The sequence below is a fragment of the Malaya genurostris genome, chromosome 1 (genome assembly GCF_030247185.1).
Source record: "Malaya genurostris strain Urasoe2022 chromosome 1, Malgen_1.1, whole genome shotgun sequence".
In the NCBI taxonomy this organism is placed as follows: Eukaryota; Metazoa; Arthropoda; class Insecta; order Diptera; family Culicidae; genus Malaya; species Malaya genurostris.
Genome location: NC_080570.1, coordinates 110,758,629 through 110,778,815, shown reverse-complemented (window position 1 = coordinate 110,778,815; position 20,187 = coordinate 110,758,629). Strand labels below are relative to the sequence as shown.

Here is a 20,187-nt window from a genome sequence, read left to right as displayed (position 1 = left end):
GTCCAGTTTCGGGTTGGAAGAACCGGGTTTTCTGCCTCTTCCTGGTAGCTCATCCAAAGAAAAGTGTTCCCCAAACTTACAATTGTTTTAACACCGGCATGATGAATTCCAAACCGCTTCGCCAATTTTCGCATAGTATTCCCTTCTCACTTAGCCATGCCAGAACCTTAATTTTTACTTCCTTTTCAATGCGCAACATTTCGAAAACGCAGAATTTCAACCGCACAAACAAGTAAACAAACGAAAGCTGACAGCCAAACGCATAGCATGCTGTGATCTGATCATAAAAAACCATCACAAATACATGCGTACAACACAAATGTATGTGGATAGCTTATTTTCGATACACTCCTTAGGGAAAGCAAAGTCTTGGCATTACATTCCTTTCGTGGAATTTGGCCTTTCTGTTTCAACAGACTTCGCAACCGATTCTTAGCGTACAGAATCATTGCATGGCTAGTACTATGGATCCTACTGACACTAAGAATCCTTTCAGGTCGGGGCTCGAACATACGACAACTGGCTTGTAAGACCAGCGTCCTATGCATTGAACCACCAACCCGGGCTAAAAAGTGAGATAAGCTGTTCACCAAAGGCGGCTCTTAATTTGGTCAATGATTCGCGTGCCGTGTGAGATGTGAAAACCACATGTCAGGCATGTCCAATTTTTCCATTTTGGGCAAAAACACCGGCCCATAATCGAAATCAAACAGTGACTTTTTTGGGATGCATTGGTAGCTCTTGCAATGCTCCTGGCTGGTCTTCACTCCAGATGCGGCAATTTTGCTTGTTGACGTATCCATTCAAGCAGAAATGAGCTTCGGCGACCTTCATCCAACTTTACCAGCGCCCAATTTAACCAAATGTTAGACGTTGTAAATCGATTCTTGTTTAAATTATAGACCAAACTGAACAAGTTTGACGATGACACAAGACACGATTCACGCGTGGTCTGTCAAAAACAGTGTTACCAAAAAGGTACAAGCAAAAAAAAATCACCCTTTGAAAAACACATTCGGCAGTGTTTGGCACAAAGATTTACCAGCAAAAAATTCGAATTTCCAATTTGAAATAAATTAAGGAATAAAGTTTTAAAAATGATTTTGAAACGTCTTTCCTGAATTACACAGACTAAAAAATATTCAATTATTAGATGTACTCTCACATAGTGTTATAGGTAAATTTAGACAAAAATCGATGCAATTTAAAATTAAATCGGTTCTCTGTTAGTCTTAATTAGTAAGTTAATTTATAAGTTCATTTCCCCCGTTATACATTACAAGAAGGTTTACAATTTTCCCTTCAAAAAAAGCACAGAATTGCGGAACAAATGATGTCCTTTTGACAATTGTAACTTAACTTAGATTTTAACAATGTAGAATAAATTCATATTCCGATAAATAATAGTCAATAACAATAAACGGTACACTCAACTGCTGACCTATTTTCCATAATTTGCCATCTTTCAAGATAAGATCTTCGTACTCCTAAATCAACACACAATACACAAAAAAAAACTTGTTTCCTTTCCCAATTCATCAACCCCGCCTGACTGACCAACAATCAGTGTGCGATGTGTCGGACAACAGGTTTGATTTGCGATATAATCTATTTCGCTCTGGCCCAATTCCTATCCGTCCGTCTGTCCGTCCGTCATCCGGAAGTGACTTGACGTGGAGAAAAAAAATCCAACCAAGTTATCTGTTGTGGATCGGCGATCTAAGCCACGGTTTCTCTCGGTCATCAGTTTCCAGACGTCATATCTTTGGCCCGTGAGTGCCACATTGTCGGTGTACAATGCGGGAACCTGTCAGCCGCACTTCACGTTCCCACCCACAGTGATACTATGGTAGTATCTATAAAATCTCTTTCTAACGCTGGTTGGTTGTTGGAAGACGACGCAATGACCAACGGTGGGTTTTAATTTTTTCTCCGGCACTTGTCTTTCTTCTTCCATCATCGTTCTGCGAAAAAAAAATTGTTTTTAACCATTATGGTGCTTATTATACAAGTCTAATTTCTGTCAAAGCGACGACTGGAACTAGCAGGGAACCGTTAATTTATTTCCAAACCGAACGGTTATACCTCATCGACCCAGTTTTTGAGGTAGAATAAGACACTTTGACGGGAATGGAACACAGGTTTCCGGGGAAAACTGGCAGATAATTTAAATTCTAACCGATTGTAACAGCATCATTATGCGAGATTTTCTGTCATTTAGGAGCTACAAATTTGTTATTCTGGGAAGTTATTGCGGAAACTGAATGGACTATCAAAATAAATCCCATGATAGCATCCATTCGTGTTCGTAGGCCATAAATCCGAATGGCAACTATGCTCAATGGAAGCATGATAAATTTTAAATCTCCTAAATTTCAAAGTTACTATCTTTTTGCGATTCGTGTTGTACAAACTGGTATTTTACGATTTGCATAATTATTCTATCACTCTACAGATGAGCATTTTCAGGAATAAATAGCAGAAAAGGTGTCAACATAAGGATCGAATTACTTTAGTTTGAATGAAACTTTGCACACATCTTTAGTGTCGCAAATCGGTTGTTTTGCACGGATTAAGAGAACAATTCGACTCAGGGTTGATTATCAAAAAGAACAAATGTACGTTGTCGTAGCCAAATGGTGCCTAAGAGGTGTTTTTCAAAGAATTATAAAATTATCCATAAAATCAAATTAATAAAATGTAAAAAAAAACATTGATTCAAAAATTTGAAGTCGATTTACTATAAACAAAAACATTATTTTCTATTTTCATGAAATTTATCCTCAAAATAGATCATTACCAACCGTTCTAACATTGCAAGCAAGATGGGGTTTTCAAGCTCAACATTGAAAATATTTCATTCAGTGTCTTTTAAGCAAAACTGAACCAGTGAAAGTCTAAATCTGTCTTCAAAATACTTTTTCTTGTCCAAACTTATTTTTATTAATGTTTTTCTATCGAAATCCAAAATTATCGTTGCACAATGGCAGTACACTGTTCCCTGTGACTTGGAAACCATTATTTTGCTTGCTGGAGAATTTGTTCTGGACCTCGTTGAGAAAATTAATAAAACTATGGAACTTATGACTATATTGACAGGGACCAGCTCCATTATCATATCAGAATTAGAATGACTCGCGATACAGTTGTTTAGTTGTTCACCGAAAAATAAATAGATTTTATGAAACTTTTCTAAAGTTTGTTTTATGTCTGATGGAGTAGCAGAACAATACAAACATAAGAAAAACTTTTCTAGTATGTGTCCCTCGGATGAGGTCTCTGTGATGCTATTGGTGGCACATTCATATGAATAGCTAAAGAAATAAGTGTTGCTCACGATTGTGGAAACACAACCCAACGAGAATATATCAACTGAACTATTGATATTATAAGGTAGAGGTAACAAACTACTCTAATTCAGAAAATGAATTAAAAAATGTTTACCTTGAATGGAAATAATAAAAAATAGCATGCTTCAACCAAGAAAACAATGTAGAATTTATTTAATTTACGAACTATTAACAAAAGGAACTCTCGATTGGTGTTCACTTAGTAGCTAAAATATTCTCAAAAATTAAGTTTCATTGGATTCTGAGAAGATTATAACTATTGGATTCTTTGTTTTAGTTTTCGATAAAAAAACCACTGAAAAAAAATTTAGTCCGGACAAAAAAAAAATATTGTTTTAGAAAAACAGCATCACTTTTTCGTATGATTTGTCTTTTTCGATTAGTCTCAGTCTCATGAGCATGAACCTCTCGCCGATGATAACGCAAATAGGTGAATAATTGCCATATAACAGAAGAAATAAGAACACCCGACGAGCGACCGTAACTAGATTAAAGCCGAGTATAAATAAACGATATTGTTCAGTCGTCAAAGAATCTGGCAACACGTCTGTCAAAAAATAATTTTTATTGAATATTACTAATATACATTCATACATTTCCGTTTCCTTCTTCTACATAAAAAGTTAGTTGAATAAAGAACGTTGAATACAATCCACGCGTTTTTGTTATGTCGCTACATATAAAAAATACAAACTTTGAATAAACAGATTATCTGCTCCTTCTGGAAAATTAGCTCTTAGGTAAACAAAAGTAGAAAAATATTCGAAGACGCTCATAACTGGAAGATTTTTAATTTAATTTTTTTTAAATTTCTATATTTAACAACTTTCAGAAATCCACCTCAAAACATATTTAACTTTGTTTTTCATCTTGGCCCACAGTGCAATACATTTTATTCTTATGTCTCAGATTTCGAATGAATGTTTAATTACACAATGATAAAAAAATGAAGAAACTTAGTTCGAAATCTGAATCAGATGTGACGAGCATTATGATTCCATTACTTAGGATGTTCTCATTTGGCAACCAACGAGGGTTGAGCTGAGGTCTGTCTCGGGACCGTTTAGGTTAACTAGAAATATGTTCAGTAATTTTATGATAAAATTTTCAGAAGTATGAGATATCTTAAAAAATAACTAAAAATTGAAATCTTCCAAAACGTTTGGTATGAACGAGCATTAAAGTGAAATTCAGTGCCAAAATAAGGCTCGAAAAATTTAAACCGCATGAATTGAACGAATCAGTGGGCTTAATAACACGTTTTGTTCGCTAGTAAAACAGGTTATAAACCATGAACCATGGCATTAGAAATGGTTTACTATTATCTATACGGGGTCAGGTGTCAATTGAAAAAAAAAACTAGTCGCATTTGCTGATGGATTTATATAATTAAATTACCAACGTCATTTTAGCGTTTCAATAGTACACTATTTAAAAATCGACCTATGTTTTCACGAGCCAATCACATCATGCCACAATGTTGTCATCCTCTTGATTCCTATAACACAGCCGAATAATGCGATCTCAAAAATTTTACCTACCATTTATCACGAACCGGTTTAGAAAATCGTTCATTTCAAGCTAAAACAGCAAAGTTTCGCTAACCTCCGAACTTTTGGTTTTTGAGGAGACTCCGCTATAATTTAATCTTAGCCAAATAATTTTGTTTGACCTTATCGCTTGTACCAGACGCGTGTACAGAGAAGGAGTGAGAGAGTTAGGGGTTCCCCAAAAACTCAAAAAAATATTAGGAGATACTGGGGATAGACCAAAAAACTTGATTGATAGACAGATGTCAGTTAGCTGGAAGTTGAGATGTCAATCTCACGAAATGTTGGTTAGGTATCTTGATGTTTGACACCGCATTGTATTCGTTCTTAATTTTTGTGTGAAGCTCTATAGTCTAATTCCAGAAATATTGTATTTTGTTTTTTTTTTCTATCTCCAAAAAGTGTTCGGTTTAGCCCTGAAAACTCTTTTCTTTAAATTGATTTTATGTTCACCTAGCATAAATCTGGGAATAAAAAGGTTAGATTTTTTCCCCTTGAAATTATCTTCTCTTTAGATATTTAAGTTAATTATAAAATGGATAATTTCCAACAAACGACTTTACAACCAAACATTTGTCAAGTATTAATAAAAATATTCACATACGTATGGAAAATAATACACATGTTACCAAGTGTTGAAACAGAAAGGTCAAATTCTTCGAAAAAAAATGTAATGCCAAGACTTTGCATTACTTGGGTTAGCAATGAACAAGTTTTACTCAGATATAGAACTCTAACTTTCTAACCTTCTCCTGAAAATTTTAGAACAGTTCTACCAATTTAAGTAAGGGTGAACTAAAATATGGCAATCAGAATTATAATTTCAGGCCTCTATATTCTATATTGTATCAAGGCTGATGCTTATTAGATTCGCTTATTTTATTCTGGCAGTATTGGACAAGAGTAAATATCCTTTGACTCTTTCTTTAACTCATTACAATTATTCCAACTGAGTCATATTTTCTAGTTAGAGTTTTGGATTTTTTGAAAATAGCCATCATTTTTACACTCCATTAATTGAACACAACTGATTTTCACAAATTCATCGAAATGTATAAGCCTATTGACAGAAAGATAGACCTACCAATTAAACAGTGGTATTTTTGAGGTAAGTAAAAAGTAAAAATTGGCTTCGTAGAAATCGTTTGTTATTCGAGAAGAGAAACAACATAACACTTATACAAATAACTTCCAAAATTGAAAATATTACTGTAATAATCACTATCTATTTATACTTGATCTAGAACGGAACAATATACATGGGAACTGACACTCTATATTAACTCTTCACTAATATTTGAAATATGCGGAATTTCAAACTCTTGAAGTCGGAATAACAGCTGATAAAGATTGGGACACAATGACGAAAACACGGTTTAAATTTTTAAATTACACGAATAATCATATGTTGATTCCTATTTAAAAAAAAATATCAAATACTTTTTATTCATATGTGGTGATTTCCTCTTTCCTGTCTTGTTTACACAAAAGACGCAGTGTAAATTCATCGTGGTTTTATGTCATGTCAATATAGTGACTTGTTACATTGGAGTTCTTGACCAATCGTTTTCTATTGCCTACAATTTAACAGCAGATAGAACTTAGGGACATAAGTCATGGAAGAATTTTCGCTAGCTTCCCTTTAAAAACGCTCTGATTCGCATAGAATCATAAACAAAATTTCCATTTCACTACTTCCCTTTACAAAAGAAAATGCATTCACTGAGGCTTTGCAAGATTTTTTTTGCATTCAGTAATGATTTTATGACGATTTATGGTTACTTAGAAAAAGTAATGCGCATTTCCTACGCATTGTTAAATTTCTATAAATTAGATCTATAGTTAGTTGTATACACTAAAAATGAGAATAATAAGGTAAAATTTGTAACATACTCAGATAGCACAACGCAAGTACAGAGTAACTCTCTCAAAATTAAAGATCTTTTACCCCAAATAAAATAAATGAAGTAAAAATCAGAACATTACAGTTGGTTCCAATACTGACGCACAAAGAATATCATTTCTTAACAGATTGCACTCAAGCACATCTGATCAGGAGATTAGTAGCTGATTCCGTATCTTAGTTGTATATTCAATTATTGGCTGTTCAAAACCATTACTCTTGACCCACATTGACTACGCAACTGGCCGCGTAGTGCTCCATTAAGATCTTAAATGAACGCATGAGAATGGTTGATAATCAGCGATAAGCACTTTGGGGGGGTTCCGGCTACCGTGAGTAAACCCTCGGACAAGTGTAATCCGCCGGACAAGCGAGTCGGTAAATTATTCCGATCCTGGCCCGAGAGGTCGCACGCGTCAGTCCATTTAGTTCCGAAGTGGGGCAAAAATTTGAACAGCAACGTGCGGTCTCTTTCTCTTTCTTTCTCTCTTTTGGTGATAACTATAATGTAATCTGGACAAACGGATGAAAGTATTTATGCTGGTGGGGCACTTCAAAAAAAGTTTTATTAGATCCGAAAGCTGGGCAACAAAAAAAATGAAAGTACCGTCGATGATCTGGGTTTGGTGCGAAGCATGAATTTCACTTCACCTTCTGGTGTAAAAGTTTCTACTTTCTTGGGTAGATGTTTCTGTTTAGAATTACTGAGAATAAAGAATCATGGAAGTAGTAAAGTTTATGTTTCAAATTCTGTAGTTCTCGTCGATTCGTTGACGACCTCTCACTAGCTTCAAAGTTTCGGCATGCTAATGACCGAAAAACGACGGTTGCGATTGTCCAAAATCACTATTTCACATCAAAGTACACTTGAGCACAAGTTTGTTGTTTTTTCGCACATCTATTCGACATTGATACACTGCGGCGATTGGTAAACAGAACAGAAAAAAAAACCGAAAAAAAATATATACATTACGAATGAATGGTTTGTACTCATCCACCAGGGCCAGCGCAGGTCAACGGTAACCGTAGGCAACGATATTACGACCACTTGACGCGTAGCTCGCCAAGAGGCTTTTGACAGTGAAGTGAATTGCTTCGATCAAGTGTGTAATTGAATGGCGAGCACCGGTGTTTCATTGTGCGGTTTGGGTATCGATTTGAACTTGCATAATCCGAAGATGCGATTGGTGGAGACCGAATTACCCGAGTTATTCCCGCTTAGCGGTCTCAGTCAGATTACGGAATGGACTCTCAATGGAACTTCATTCGGCGATCAAATTGGTTTGGATACCAACAATAATTCTATTTGTTGTTAATTTGTTCAAAGCTTTTAAGGAACTTAATTATCTACTGCAATCATTCTAGATATGAGATATGCGTCCTTGACTTTCGATACTTGTTTGAAGTCATTCCTCTATGCATTACAGTGTCCGTTTTCAACAGATGTCAAATCTATACTATTCATATTAAAAGCGAACTGAAAATTTTACAGTTTTCCAGACACTCTCTAAGTTTTAATTTTGAAGTCCTAAATACATATATGAAACATTGTGGATTAAAAAAAGGTTATTTCTAATATGGGACACACATTCCAAAAAATTCTACAAAGCGTTGTAATGTATATTTTTCACCGATTGCATGATGTCCCATATTTGGGACGCATCTTCAACTCACAAAAACAATTTCATGGAACTCCCTTCATATCGAGAGAAGTTAGCGGCATCTACCGGACACAAAACGAGTATTTCGTACACAGCTGATTTCTGCTATTTTCAAAAAAAAACAGGAGCGCTTTATACTTATGAAATAACTTTTTTTTGTTGTTTAGTAATTTACCATACTATTAATTAAAAAAATAAACTTTTGATTTTCGTGATTTTCAAATAATTTAATGCACAATGTCCCATATATGGGACAGACAGTTTTTTCATCCCTGAAGGGGTAATTACGTCGGGGGATTTTTTTTGTATTTTTCCGGGTTCTATCGAAGAAAAAATAATTCCGGCTGTTTTTGAAAAATTATGCAATTAAGGGATAAGAATTTGTTATCAAACTTTTGGGTATTAACTACCACAACATTTTCAATTTGTAATTTAGTTATGTCAAGTTAATATAGATTTAAATGTGACAACCCTGCACGCTATACAAAATTGAACAAAGCACGCTGTGTGCATCGTTCGAAAGGCGGTGGTGTTTTGTTTTTCCATACCAGCACGTATCGACTTCGGAACCGGAAGTCGGATCTGGATGAAATTTGCTTAGTATCTTTTAAGGCAATGAGAGCTTTAATTTGAATCATGATTTGTGAAAATCTCTTTAACCGTTGCTGAGAAATCGAAGTGAGTTCCGTGCTTTCGGAAGCGGAAATCGGGGACTAGTAGATTTATATATCCACTACAAAACAAGGTCTGTCAACTAGATGAATTTACCAGTAAGTATCATAAAAATTTGCACAATAGCCATCACTTTTATTAATGGCCCTCCACACTCCCCCACATCAAAGAGCTCACGTTCGGAGCCCCCTAGTAACGGACATATACAAACCTCAGCTTGGAAAAAATTAAAAACTTTACAACAAAACAAAAGACTACAACTCGATGTTAACAAGCTGAGGGTATTTCAATTAACGGGTATTACAAGCGAAGAAGGCAATAAACTATTGTTACAAAGCAAGAGCACCCAGTGACGTAATGTACGATTCCTTTTAAGGGGCCCTTTAAAATATTTAAAAACTAAAGAATTAAAATAATTTACAACAAAATTTATGTCCATTTATTGGAGCAGGGAAAAGCCCCCTTGAGCTGACTGTTATACCAGTACACTCTCAAAAAGGCACAAAAACCTCCTCATCTTTTCGTAACGTGTTTGGAATAATATGTGAATAAAAAAAATCAAGTTTTAATCAATGAGTGAGTGGATAAATAGATGAGTATATAAATGAAAAAATACACTTGTGAAAAAATACTCATTAAAATGACAATTTTTCACTTATCGCACTGTAATACCGGAACCGAAGATCGTATCTGGATTAACTATTCAAAGAATTCCAAGACCCTTTATTTGCATCCTAGTTTGTAGAAATCGGTTAGGAAATTTCCAAGAAAATTGAGTGTGCATTTTCTCACAGATTTGCACATATTACCTTATAATTTCGGAAGTGGAAGTCAGATCGGGATAAAATTCAATAGCAGTCTATGGAATCATGAGACCTTTCATTTGTTTGTGAAAATCGGTTCTGCCAAGCGAGTGCATGATAAATATTTGAATAATAGCAGATAATAGTCTCTGCTCCCGCCTTGTAGTCCAGACATGGTACTATCCGACAGCCATTTGATTCGATCAATGCAGAACACTCTTACCGAAATACATTTCAATTCGGAAGAGAGAATTTTGTATTCTTTCTGGAGTTATACAGATGAAAGTTTTTCGTGTTTGCTTCGAGATTTATAATTTGCCAGGAAGCAGTGAAAAAGTATAATATTACTAAATACTTCAAGAAATTTATGGGGAAAAACACTGGAAACTTACTTCTAGACTGAATATGTGTTAATTTATCTCAGTAGCCAGCTATCGAGAACGTTTAATATATTTAATCACATGCAGTAATAATACAAAAATTAAAGAATAACAAACAAATAGATCAATTTGCAAAACGATTTTCTCGGATAGGAGAAAACTACGGCCTAATAAATAAATAAATGAATAAATCAGAGTATTCTCACAACTCGAACTTCACGGATTATTTGAGCGTTGAGAAAAAAATATTGATCTGCTTTTGGACGACATAAAAAGACGACGATTAAATGAAAGAATACAATCAGAATAATAATTATAATTATACAATGATGATGATTGAAGAAGCAAAATACCGAAGCAATACATTTGATAACGTGTAAATTACATTATCGAGAAATGCTCAATTTCCCAAAGAAGAACTCTATTTTGTACAGTACATAATATTCTAGAGGTTTGAAGGATAAAAACTTGTTTGCCATGACTGAGAAAACGATGTAAATTCAGTTTTTTCCACACTTTTCAGTACATAGATTGTGAATTGAAACAATTTTGAACAGATTTTTGCTTTCATTCACGATGTCCAAATGAAATTCTGTAGCATTCTATGGGATCATTCCGAAAACGGGAACTGAGATCCTGTATACTCGATTCCCAAAATAATTGTTTTTAGGTTATTGACTAAGCAGAGTCTAGAAATCAGACCTGCTCATTTAAATAATTACACGACTTGTTCAAAGGTTAAAGTTATTTTCATTTTGACGTAAGACTACGTCTTTATAAAAGAGCTAATTCAAAATTTGGAAAATAAAACGGACAAACGGTGGCCAGGTTTTGAAAATTCAGAGCTATAATAAACTATATATCGCCGTGAACATTTTGCAAATACTAAGTAGGTAAACGTTAAAACCTGTCATTGACGTTCAGACCCATTTTAAATGTTCATGTCGATATTTTCGATAATTAGCAGTAAAAAATTTCAAGGCATAACGAACAATGTCTAATTTAAATTTCAATACTTCCTGAATCAATTACTTGCAGCCACTGTAAAAAACATTCATAGGAAAAGATACAGACTCAAATTCCGTCTCTATAGTAACTTCTTCACAAATTTTCGCTTCTACGAATTCATTTTCCTAGCCTTTTCCGTTATCTTTTTTAAAGATATGTTTATTAAGGCACACTACATTAGTTCTACGATGCCAAGGGCATATTTTCTGATATCTTGTTGGTTTTTGATAGTAGATATAAAACGCAATAGAAGTGTTATACAGATTATCTTTTTAGATTACCTTTTTATCAAATGTTCTCATCTGTTCAAATGTCAGGCAAAAATCAATTATATCATTTCTCGTTCCACTTTTATCTGTTTTATTAACTATGCAAACAAGAAATCTAGTGTAACCTAGTGCATATGACAAATAGATTCCACCATGTTTGACAGTAAAATAGCATATTTGGGCACTGGGATTTTTTTCCAGTTTTATATCAGCAATCTGAAAGCTTATCAGCTGTAAATCGATCAGTATTCGAAAGATAAAACTGTAGCTTACAAATAAATATTTCAGGAAGGTATTGTCACAATGACATAGGTGTTAAATTCTACAATATTGTCACTTAATTAACTTCTGTATAGAAAACAAACTATTTCAAAACATTCAATTACGTTAATTAACTTTAACGTAAAACATGGTTCGATCAACAAACTTATATAGGATTCGCGTTTTCCCCGACAACTTAAACTGTGAACAGTTTTACGAGTAATTCAAAGTTTTGATTAAATCTGACATTTTAGTGGTTATTTTTTTCGTCAAAAATAACCCTGCTGGATTTAAGATCATTTGATTAAATCATTTGAAACGACTAAAAGCAATAATCGGATAAGTGCCACTTAACTTGGAAAACCCGTGCAAAAACTGGATAAAAAGGTTGAGAGAAAAAAAACCGGCCACGGATTTTTTAATGCAAGATTCGTTCAAAACTTCTATTTTGCCAGAACCGGACAAAAAAACTTTGAATGCAAAAACCGGGTAAAAACTCAACCAGTTTTGACTGAAATACATTTTTATTCGCTTTTTGCGTATATTATGTTTTAACTGTGGAACGCAGCATAGATCAGGTTGCCGTAACAAACAAGGCTCGTCTAAAGTGGCTGTCGTTGAAAACTTTGTATGAAAAAACTCGATGAAAATATTTATTTTGAATGAGCTGGTTAAGTTTTTGTCAGCTTCTTGCAAAAAAAAAGATGTTTGTAAACGATTCTTGTATTGAAAAATCCGTGTCCGGTTTTTATCCGATTTTTGACTTTTGAAATACATAAACTGATCTTCCAAATTTAGTTGCAATTATTCGATTTTTACTTTCAGCAGTTCATTTCTGAGTTTTTTATTCCTGTGGTATCCATCGAAAAACTATATCAACAGTAAGTAAGAATATATTGTCAATAGAAGCAAATTACTTTCGAAGTTCCTTTCTGTATTACAAACATGTTATTATTTCATTTTCATTGCAAAATAAATCCAAATAACTATCTATCGAATTTATAAATAGTTCGAAGCTTTAGTCAAATTTAACTGCTCGATAAAGAATAAATATCGAAATATCCAAAAGTTAAAATCATCAACCTAAGATCCGCTGAAAGCGTTCGCTCGGTTTCTGGGTTAGCAAAGCAAGACAAGTAAACTAGTACCTTAATTAAAAATATCACTGTACAAACATCCACTAAGGAAATCGGGTTAGAATGACTAAAATGACATTTGAATTATAGCAACCCAACATTGCTACCAATTCTCGATGACTTGTTTGCATTGAAACAGAATGATTGATTGTGAGGAGGGCCGCTTATAACGAAGAGTCAAAAAAAGTTTGCTACTAATATTAAAGGCAGGTTACGAATAAAATATTATCAATTGACATGAAGTTTTCTGCTAAGCTACGTTGAAAAAAAATTAAGCGACCGTGACAGGACTCGAACCTGCAATCTTCGGATCCGAAGTCCGACGCCTTCTCCATTAGGCCACACGGCCGGTGTTACAGATGACTGGACCGAAAGCAATCGGATTTATTTTTAGATCCACTGCATAACGGAGTTCATACATGCATCCATCCATACATACACACCGTCTATTGGAGATGCTAGTGGTGGGAGCGTTTGGAAGGAAACAAGAGAACAGTATAGTATGCAGGTAGCTAACTCTGACTACGATGCCCATTACATCAGAGAAGCTTTTTTTGTGACAACTGTTTCCAAAGGTACACAAATGATAGGGACACATGAGTTGTGTGTGAAGCTACTCGGGTTAGGAAGGGAAGGCAATATAGATCGACAGCAGAGCTGAGAAAATTCAATTTGTTCTTCGGATCGGCTCGGATGATTCTCGCAGCTGGAATTGTGTGTCTCGGAGTTGAGAAGAATTTAAATCGAAGCGTAAAATAATTATTGTTATCGTTTTCTTTTGACTACAAATAATGTGATGGAAAACACCGCACGTGTTATGTGTGAAGATTCTAGATAAATCTGCGTACAAATAATTCGGATTTGGCTGAGAATTCATATTATGAAGATTAGTTGCTGGGAATGCAAAAAAAAAAAACAATTCAAGCAGAGAACCCGACAACCATTTCCGTTCGACTTAGACAGATCAAAGATACAGCTAAAAAGCGCAAATTATTATCTAACGGTTCAATTCTATGAGCACTGAATATAACCTAAAACTAGACCACACTGCGAGACGAGCCTCCGGTCACGAACCGACAAAATCCCGTACGACTTCGCTTTGCAATCTGGTGTCATCCGTGTTTCAGGGCTTAATTTAATGGGCTTAACTTTGGTGAAAATCACACGACTATTCCGGATGATGCATGCATCGAACCAGACAAGCAAATTTTTCCATTCAAACCAAAACCACCGAGCTTGTGTGTCGTTAGATAATATTTACCTTCCGATCGATCGTGTGGTGAATTAATGGGTTCGTTCGATGAAATATAGCTCAAGTTAATTGCTACAATATCAGAGAATTAAGATTGCCGTATTCGGCGACCAATGTGGCCCCAAGGGACCCTCCACACACTGGTACATCGAACAGGGAGCACGTTTGGAATATCATTAAAAATCCGTCTCTACCAAATCCGCATAATCAGTGTTAATTAATGTTCGCGTAAGCACACAACAATTTTTTCCACTCGGGAATGAGGAAATGCACTATAAAAAATAGCGCAAATCGTCATATTTTTTAAAGTAAACTAAACTCAAGTAGTTTGATTAGAAATTAAGAAGAAATGTCCAAATACTGCATAACAAATTGGAAATTATTTGATTGATTGATTGATCCCTAAGAAATTGAATGGCAAATGTGCAATCAATATAATTTTCATACGATTTTTTTTACAGAAATACTAATTTGAATATTCTACTGATGAATGATGAGTTCAAATTTTATCTCAGTTAGTTTAAATTCATCTTTGGAAGCACTCAAAGCATGCTTTCTTTTTGCTTTTTTCTGAATTTACATGAAAAGAGATGAAAGTATTTTTATATATGGTTTCAAATTTTGTCCTTTTCAACCCACTCACGCTTTCATTCTTTTGTTTTTGAAAACAGATCTACTGTAAGTTGTTTCATGATGAATGAAACATTCTCTCGAAATTATTTTGTACAATTTTTCGAAGTTATACGTATCCATGCAAATTTTTGTGATAAAAGTTTTTGAATTCTCTACACAAATCCTCCAAATATTTCGAGTCATGTAGGTATTTCTGTGAATTTTCAAAGCTATGCGGTTTTTAATGGAAGTTTCCGAAGCAAAGCCATTTTTAAATGCGGTTTTTGACGCGAACTTACTTATAGAAAGGTTACAGTCGCTGTGAAAATGAAGGTACGGAAAACCGTGTGTCATAAACCATTCGTGCCTGTTTGTCGAGTTTGCAAGATGTGTGTTCGTTAGAGATTGTTGGTAAGTAAATTTTTCAAACTGAACCCGATACATACCCTATTAAAAACACAAAAAAATAACTGTTCTAATCCTCCTAGTGAGTGAGTTTTAACGGCCATCAATAAGCAAGACCTAGAGGTTCCAATAGTTTAAAAATCTGTTTTGAAAATTTCATATTTATTTGTGTCGTCAGTTATATGACGGTTGGACAATTTTTAACTTCCATCATCCTGTACTGTCGAAACCGGAAGTCGGATCCGGATAAAAATCAACCACATTCAATGAGATATAAGATAGTTACTTGAATCGAAATTCAATTGGTTCAGCCAAAGTAAATTTCAAAGAGTTCGGACTGTTGAAATTTCATATATATCGAGAAGCATTAAATGAAAGAATTTCAACGAATTGAAGCACGTCTTCTCAAATGACCTTCAATTGTTTGAAATTCTATCATTCTTTCTGCCACATTACCCTCAAAGTGGCTATGATTTTTCTCGACCACTGCACCGTGTTCTACCAAAATCAAATTCCAGTAACATATATTCGTGCCTGCACCGCAGTTCTGGATTCTTGAATACGGTTGAAATGACGTGGTCATGTGTTCTCGGTGCCGATGGAATCTGTTGTGTTTTCGAAACCGAGTTTTGGTGTCGGTTTTCGTTTTCTTTATACATCGTGTACGAAATCGAACAAAGCAATATGTAATTCCGTCATCGAAAGTCGGATCCAAATAAAATTTAACACCAGCCTATGAGACAATAAGATCATTATTAGTTAAAAATAAGTGAAATTATGGAGTCCACGAATGCATATATCACATGCAACTGTGTTCACATGGTTTTGTGTTCAAAATAGGTTTGATTTATACACATTCTTGCATTCATTCCCATATTATTAACAATGGAAATCTATGCCTGTGTTAGAGAATAAATACGGCCTATACGTACATCGTTTTACTCGAATTTCTTTCCGAACGAAATTGAGCAGTTCAATACGAAGGTGTTGATTTTAGATTTATCCCAACAGTATAAAAACAATTTGAAATGGTAACCAAGTCCAACGAAAATGCGACCGAATTTGAACTACGGTGCAAGCAATGCAATATCCATATCGGTGCTTTGGTTACTATTAACCGTTTTGTACTTAGGTGCACATAAACTATGTTCATTTATTTGATTTTAGTAGTTCATGTTAAACTGTTAAGTGCACCAGAAATTCAACATGAACTGCTACAGCACTAATGAATCTAAAACGAAACGTAAAAGTAAATGAATGCAATATTGTTTATTTTTGTTCAAGATGCAATATTGTTGAAAAAAAATTAAAACAAAAATTTTTTTGCAAACTAAAAAAATGTGTAGCAAACAAAGAGCATGGATTTTTAAAGCGTCACTCAATCACAACAAATTTGCTAGAACTGGTCACTTTCGTTCTAAATGGAAACCATATAGAAACTCTTTGACTCAACTGTAGCAAAGCTTTCGACCGTATCGACTATCATTAGTACTTTTTTTTTTTTTTTTCATAAATACGTTTATTTCATAGGCAATATACATAAGTTTTTCTTCGCCGTGGCATCCACAATACATAGTAGTTTAAACCTAATACATTTCGAATATCATATTAGTATGTTGGTACTCATTAGTTAATCTAAACACTGTTTTTATCAAGCGAGTTGCTATTTTAAATTACATTAAATAAAATACATTTATTTTGTACATGATCTTTTAACTATTTCAGGATTGTTTGTATCAGTTCACCACTTATATTCAATATCCTATAGTTGGCTATTGGTTGAACTCATGGAAGAGAAAACAGTTTAACATAAAATAAAATTTAAATTGGAACTCCAATGGATTTAATGAAATGATAAAGAAGTTTCATGTATGGAAGGTCACGACAAGCAAGAATGTCGCGAACTGGGACATTGGATAGTCTACCTTGGGTACGCAAGGAATTTATTAGTTGAGATCTGACATCACGAAACTCCACGCATGTCCAAACAACATGGTCAATATCGCGGTAACCTTCGCCGCAAGCACAATGATTAGTCTCGGAAAGTCCAATTCGAAGGAGATGTGCATCTAACGTGTAGTGATTGGACATGAGTCTGGACATCACACGAATGAAATCTCTACTCACATCCAGTCCCCTGAACCATGCCTTTGTCGATATTTTAGGAATAATTGAGTGCATCCACCGACCCAGATCATCTTTATCCCAAGAAGCTTGCCAGCTGGCAAGTGTTCTTTGGCGAGACGCGCTATAGAATTCGTTGAAAGCAATCGGTCTCTCATAAATTTCACCCTCAATAGCACCACGTTTGGCTAAAATATCGGCTCTTTCATTGCCTGGAATGGAGCAATGAGCCGGAACCCAAACTATTGTGATTAGATAATTATTATTCAATATGTCGTTCAGACACTGTTTTATTTTACCCAAGAAAAACGGTTCATTTTTGCCAGCAGCGTTTGAGCGAATGGCTTCAATTGCACTCAGACTATCTGTGAAGAGGAAATAATGGTTTGGAGATAATGTGACGATTACATTCAAGCTATAATGAACTGCTGCTAACTCTGCTATATAAACAGATGCAGGTTCTAGAAGCTTGAATGAGGCCGAAACATTATTGTTGAACATACCAAACCCTGTCGCTTCTTCCATTCGCGATCCGTCCGTGTAAAACATTTTCTCAGAGTTAATATGCCTGAACTTACTTGAAAATATTTTTGGGATTTCCATAGAGCGTAGGTGGTCCGGGATTCCACGCACTTCGCGCTGCATGGATGTGTCGAAAAATAAAGTTGAGTCAGGTACATTTAGGAGGCTGACACGGATAGGAATATATCTTGAAGGGTTGATTTCCTGTGACATATGGTTAAAATATACTGTCATGAATTTTGTTTGAGATCGAAGCTCGACTAGTCGTTCGAAATTATTAATTACCATGGGATTCAGCACATCACATCTTATTAGCAGGCGTGATGAAAGCTCCCAAAATCGATCTTTTAATGGAAGAACTCCCGCCAGAACTTCAAGACTCATATCATTAGAACTGAGCTAACTGAAAAAATATGGCATATATGACATGCTACCTTAATATATCTAGCACCAATACTGCTAATGATCGTAATATGATTTGACTTTCTTTTAACATGCTGTAACGGTTTATCTGAGTTGTTTGATGTCTCCACGAAGGTTTCTTAGCTGAATATTCTCTTTAAGTGACAAGTCATGTTCTAAACAAGTCATGTAAAGGCACAAAAAATCTAACTTTTTAATTTAAAGAAATAGGTTGTTGATGCCTTCGATAATGATTTAGATAAACTCTAATCAAACAACTTTTCCGAAGACATAAACTCTCTATATCATACTGTTTAGAAGATATGGACGATGCTATTTTAAGCAATCAAAAGGAAGGCGAGAGGGTAATGTCAGAGACATAACTGGATGACGTGAATACGAATAAATCTAGCATGATTTTTCCACACATCCGAATATGGATTATTGCACGGTACTAGTTGTATGAATTTTGCAAATTTTCAATGCGTCACTTGCAGAATTGTAACAGTAATTATAATTATGTAACTATAAGACGGTGCACACGAGAATTAAAAATGTAGTGTGGACCGATAATCCACTCGCCAAGCGTGGACAAAAAGTATCCTAAATTCCTTCAACAGTCATGAGAAAAGGTAAAATGTTATTCATTTATATACTATGTACTTATAAACTAGATATTTTTAGTAAACATCTTACAAACCACTTGTAAATCCATATAAAAAAGATCTTGTTCGAATATTATTCAGCTCTTTTAAAATGATACATAGTTGGAATCAGCTAGTAAAAGTATTGTCATCATGCCATCTGTAGCAATGAACAATTTAAGTTTTGGCTTGACACTTTAATTATAAATTGATAATAGTTAGCGTATGTCATACTAGCTACGAAACATAAGTTGTAAGCCCACTACACTTAACCACTGAAAATATTCCGTATTTCTATGGTTTTGCACGAAATGCTTTGTGCAAACATTTAAGAAAACTTCAATTTCAAGTTATTTGTAGTTGTCTTATACTACTAAACATTTAATATAAATTGCTGGCCATATTTTCTAAAATATGCAGAAAAAATTATTCGTGCACAGTTCGAAAAATTCTTGTGATTTTACATCTTATCAGACGCACATAAATGGAGCGTCATATTTCACACAAATTCAAATTCCAGAACATGTAAAATTGTGTGTTTTGAAAATTACATGGCTTTAAAATGAATGGAATAAAAATCAAAAGATCGACAGCAACAACGCGACTTGAACTAAAAAGCATCAGATCACAAAGCTCACCAGTTAGTCGACTGAGCCACAGAAGCACATATCCGCTTGGCTGGTAAATCGTGCATATGAATTTATACAGTCTCACTTGCTAACCGAGTGCAAATTATACTCGAAACCAGTAAATTTCTGTACGAATGGAATATTGCGTCGCTTGAGAAGTTAAGTAGTTATGAATTTTATCGTTTGTAGAATTATGTCACCTGTAAAATTCATAAATTTTTTCTGTGTGATTAAGTTCTACCTATTCTTGTATTGGGTAAATTTTGAAAAGGCACCACATAGTAAAGTAAGTGGTATGCCTCACAAATAATTTACATGATTTTTTGTCCCTTTACAGTAACGTTTGTCATTTAAAAAGAAGCTTCATACTAAGCTGAGTAACTATCACGAAGACATCAAATAACACATGGATCAATAAGTCCCGAGACTAACAATGGAAACAACATTTTTTTTTGCAAATTTTTTTTTTATTCATCAACATAATCACCTTTTAGGGTGATACAATGGTTCCAACGTTTTTCCAATTTTTCAATACCATGTTTATAAAAAAAATTATCTTTCGCTTCAGTTTCACCGATGACCTCCTCAATTGAGCCAAATCCTT

The 20,187-nt window shown here is 34.6% G+C and overlaps 2 protein-coding genes and 1 non-coding gene across 4 annotated transcripts in view; 1 reads left to right on the top strand and 2 right to left on the bottom strand.

The window, feature by feature from the left end:
* LOC131425397 (RING finger protein 17) overlaps positions 1-20,187 on the bottom strand; it is a 546,443-nt gene that overhangs the window by 397,514 nt on the left and 128,742 nt on the right. The gene's annotated exons all lie outside the window — the stretch shown is intronic.
* Positions 1-20,187, top strand: part of LOC131425398 (uncharacterized) — a 210,621-nt gene that overhangs the window by 62,983 nt on the left and 127,451 nt on the right. The window lies entirely within an intron of this gene.
* On the bottom strand, positions 13,270-13,342 carry Trnar-ucg (transfer RNA arginine (anticodon UCG)). The gene has a single exon. It is a non-coding gene; the product is annotated as a tRNA-Arg (tRNA).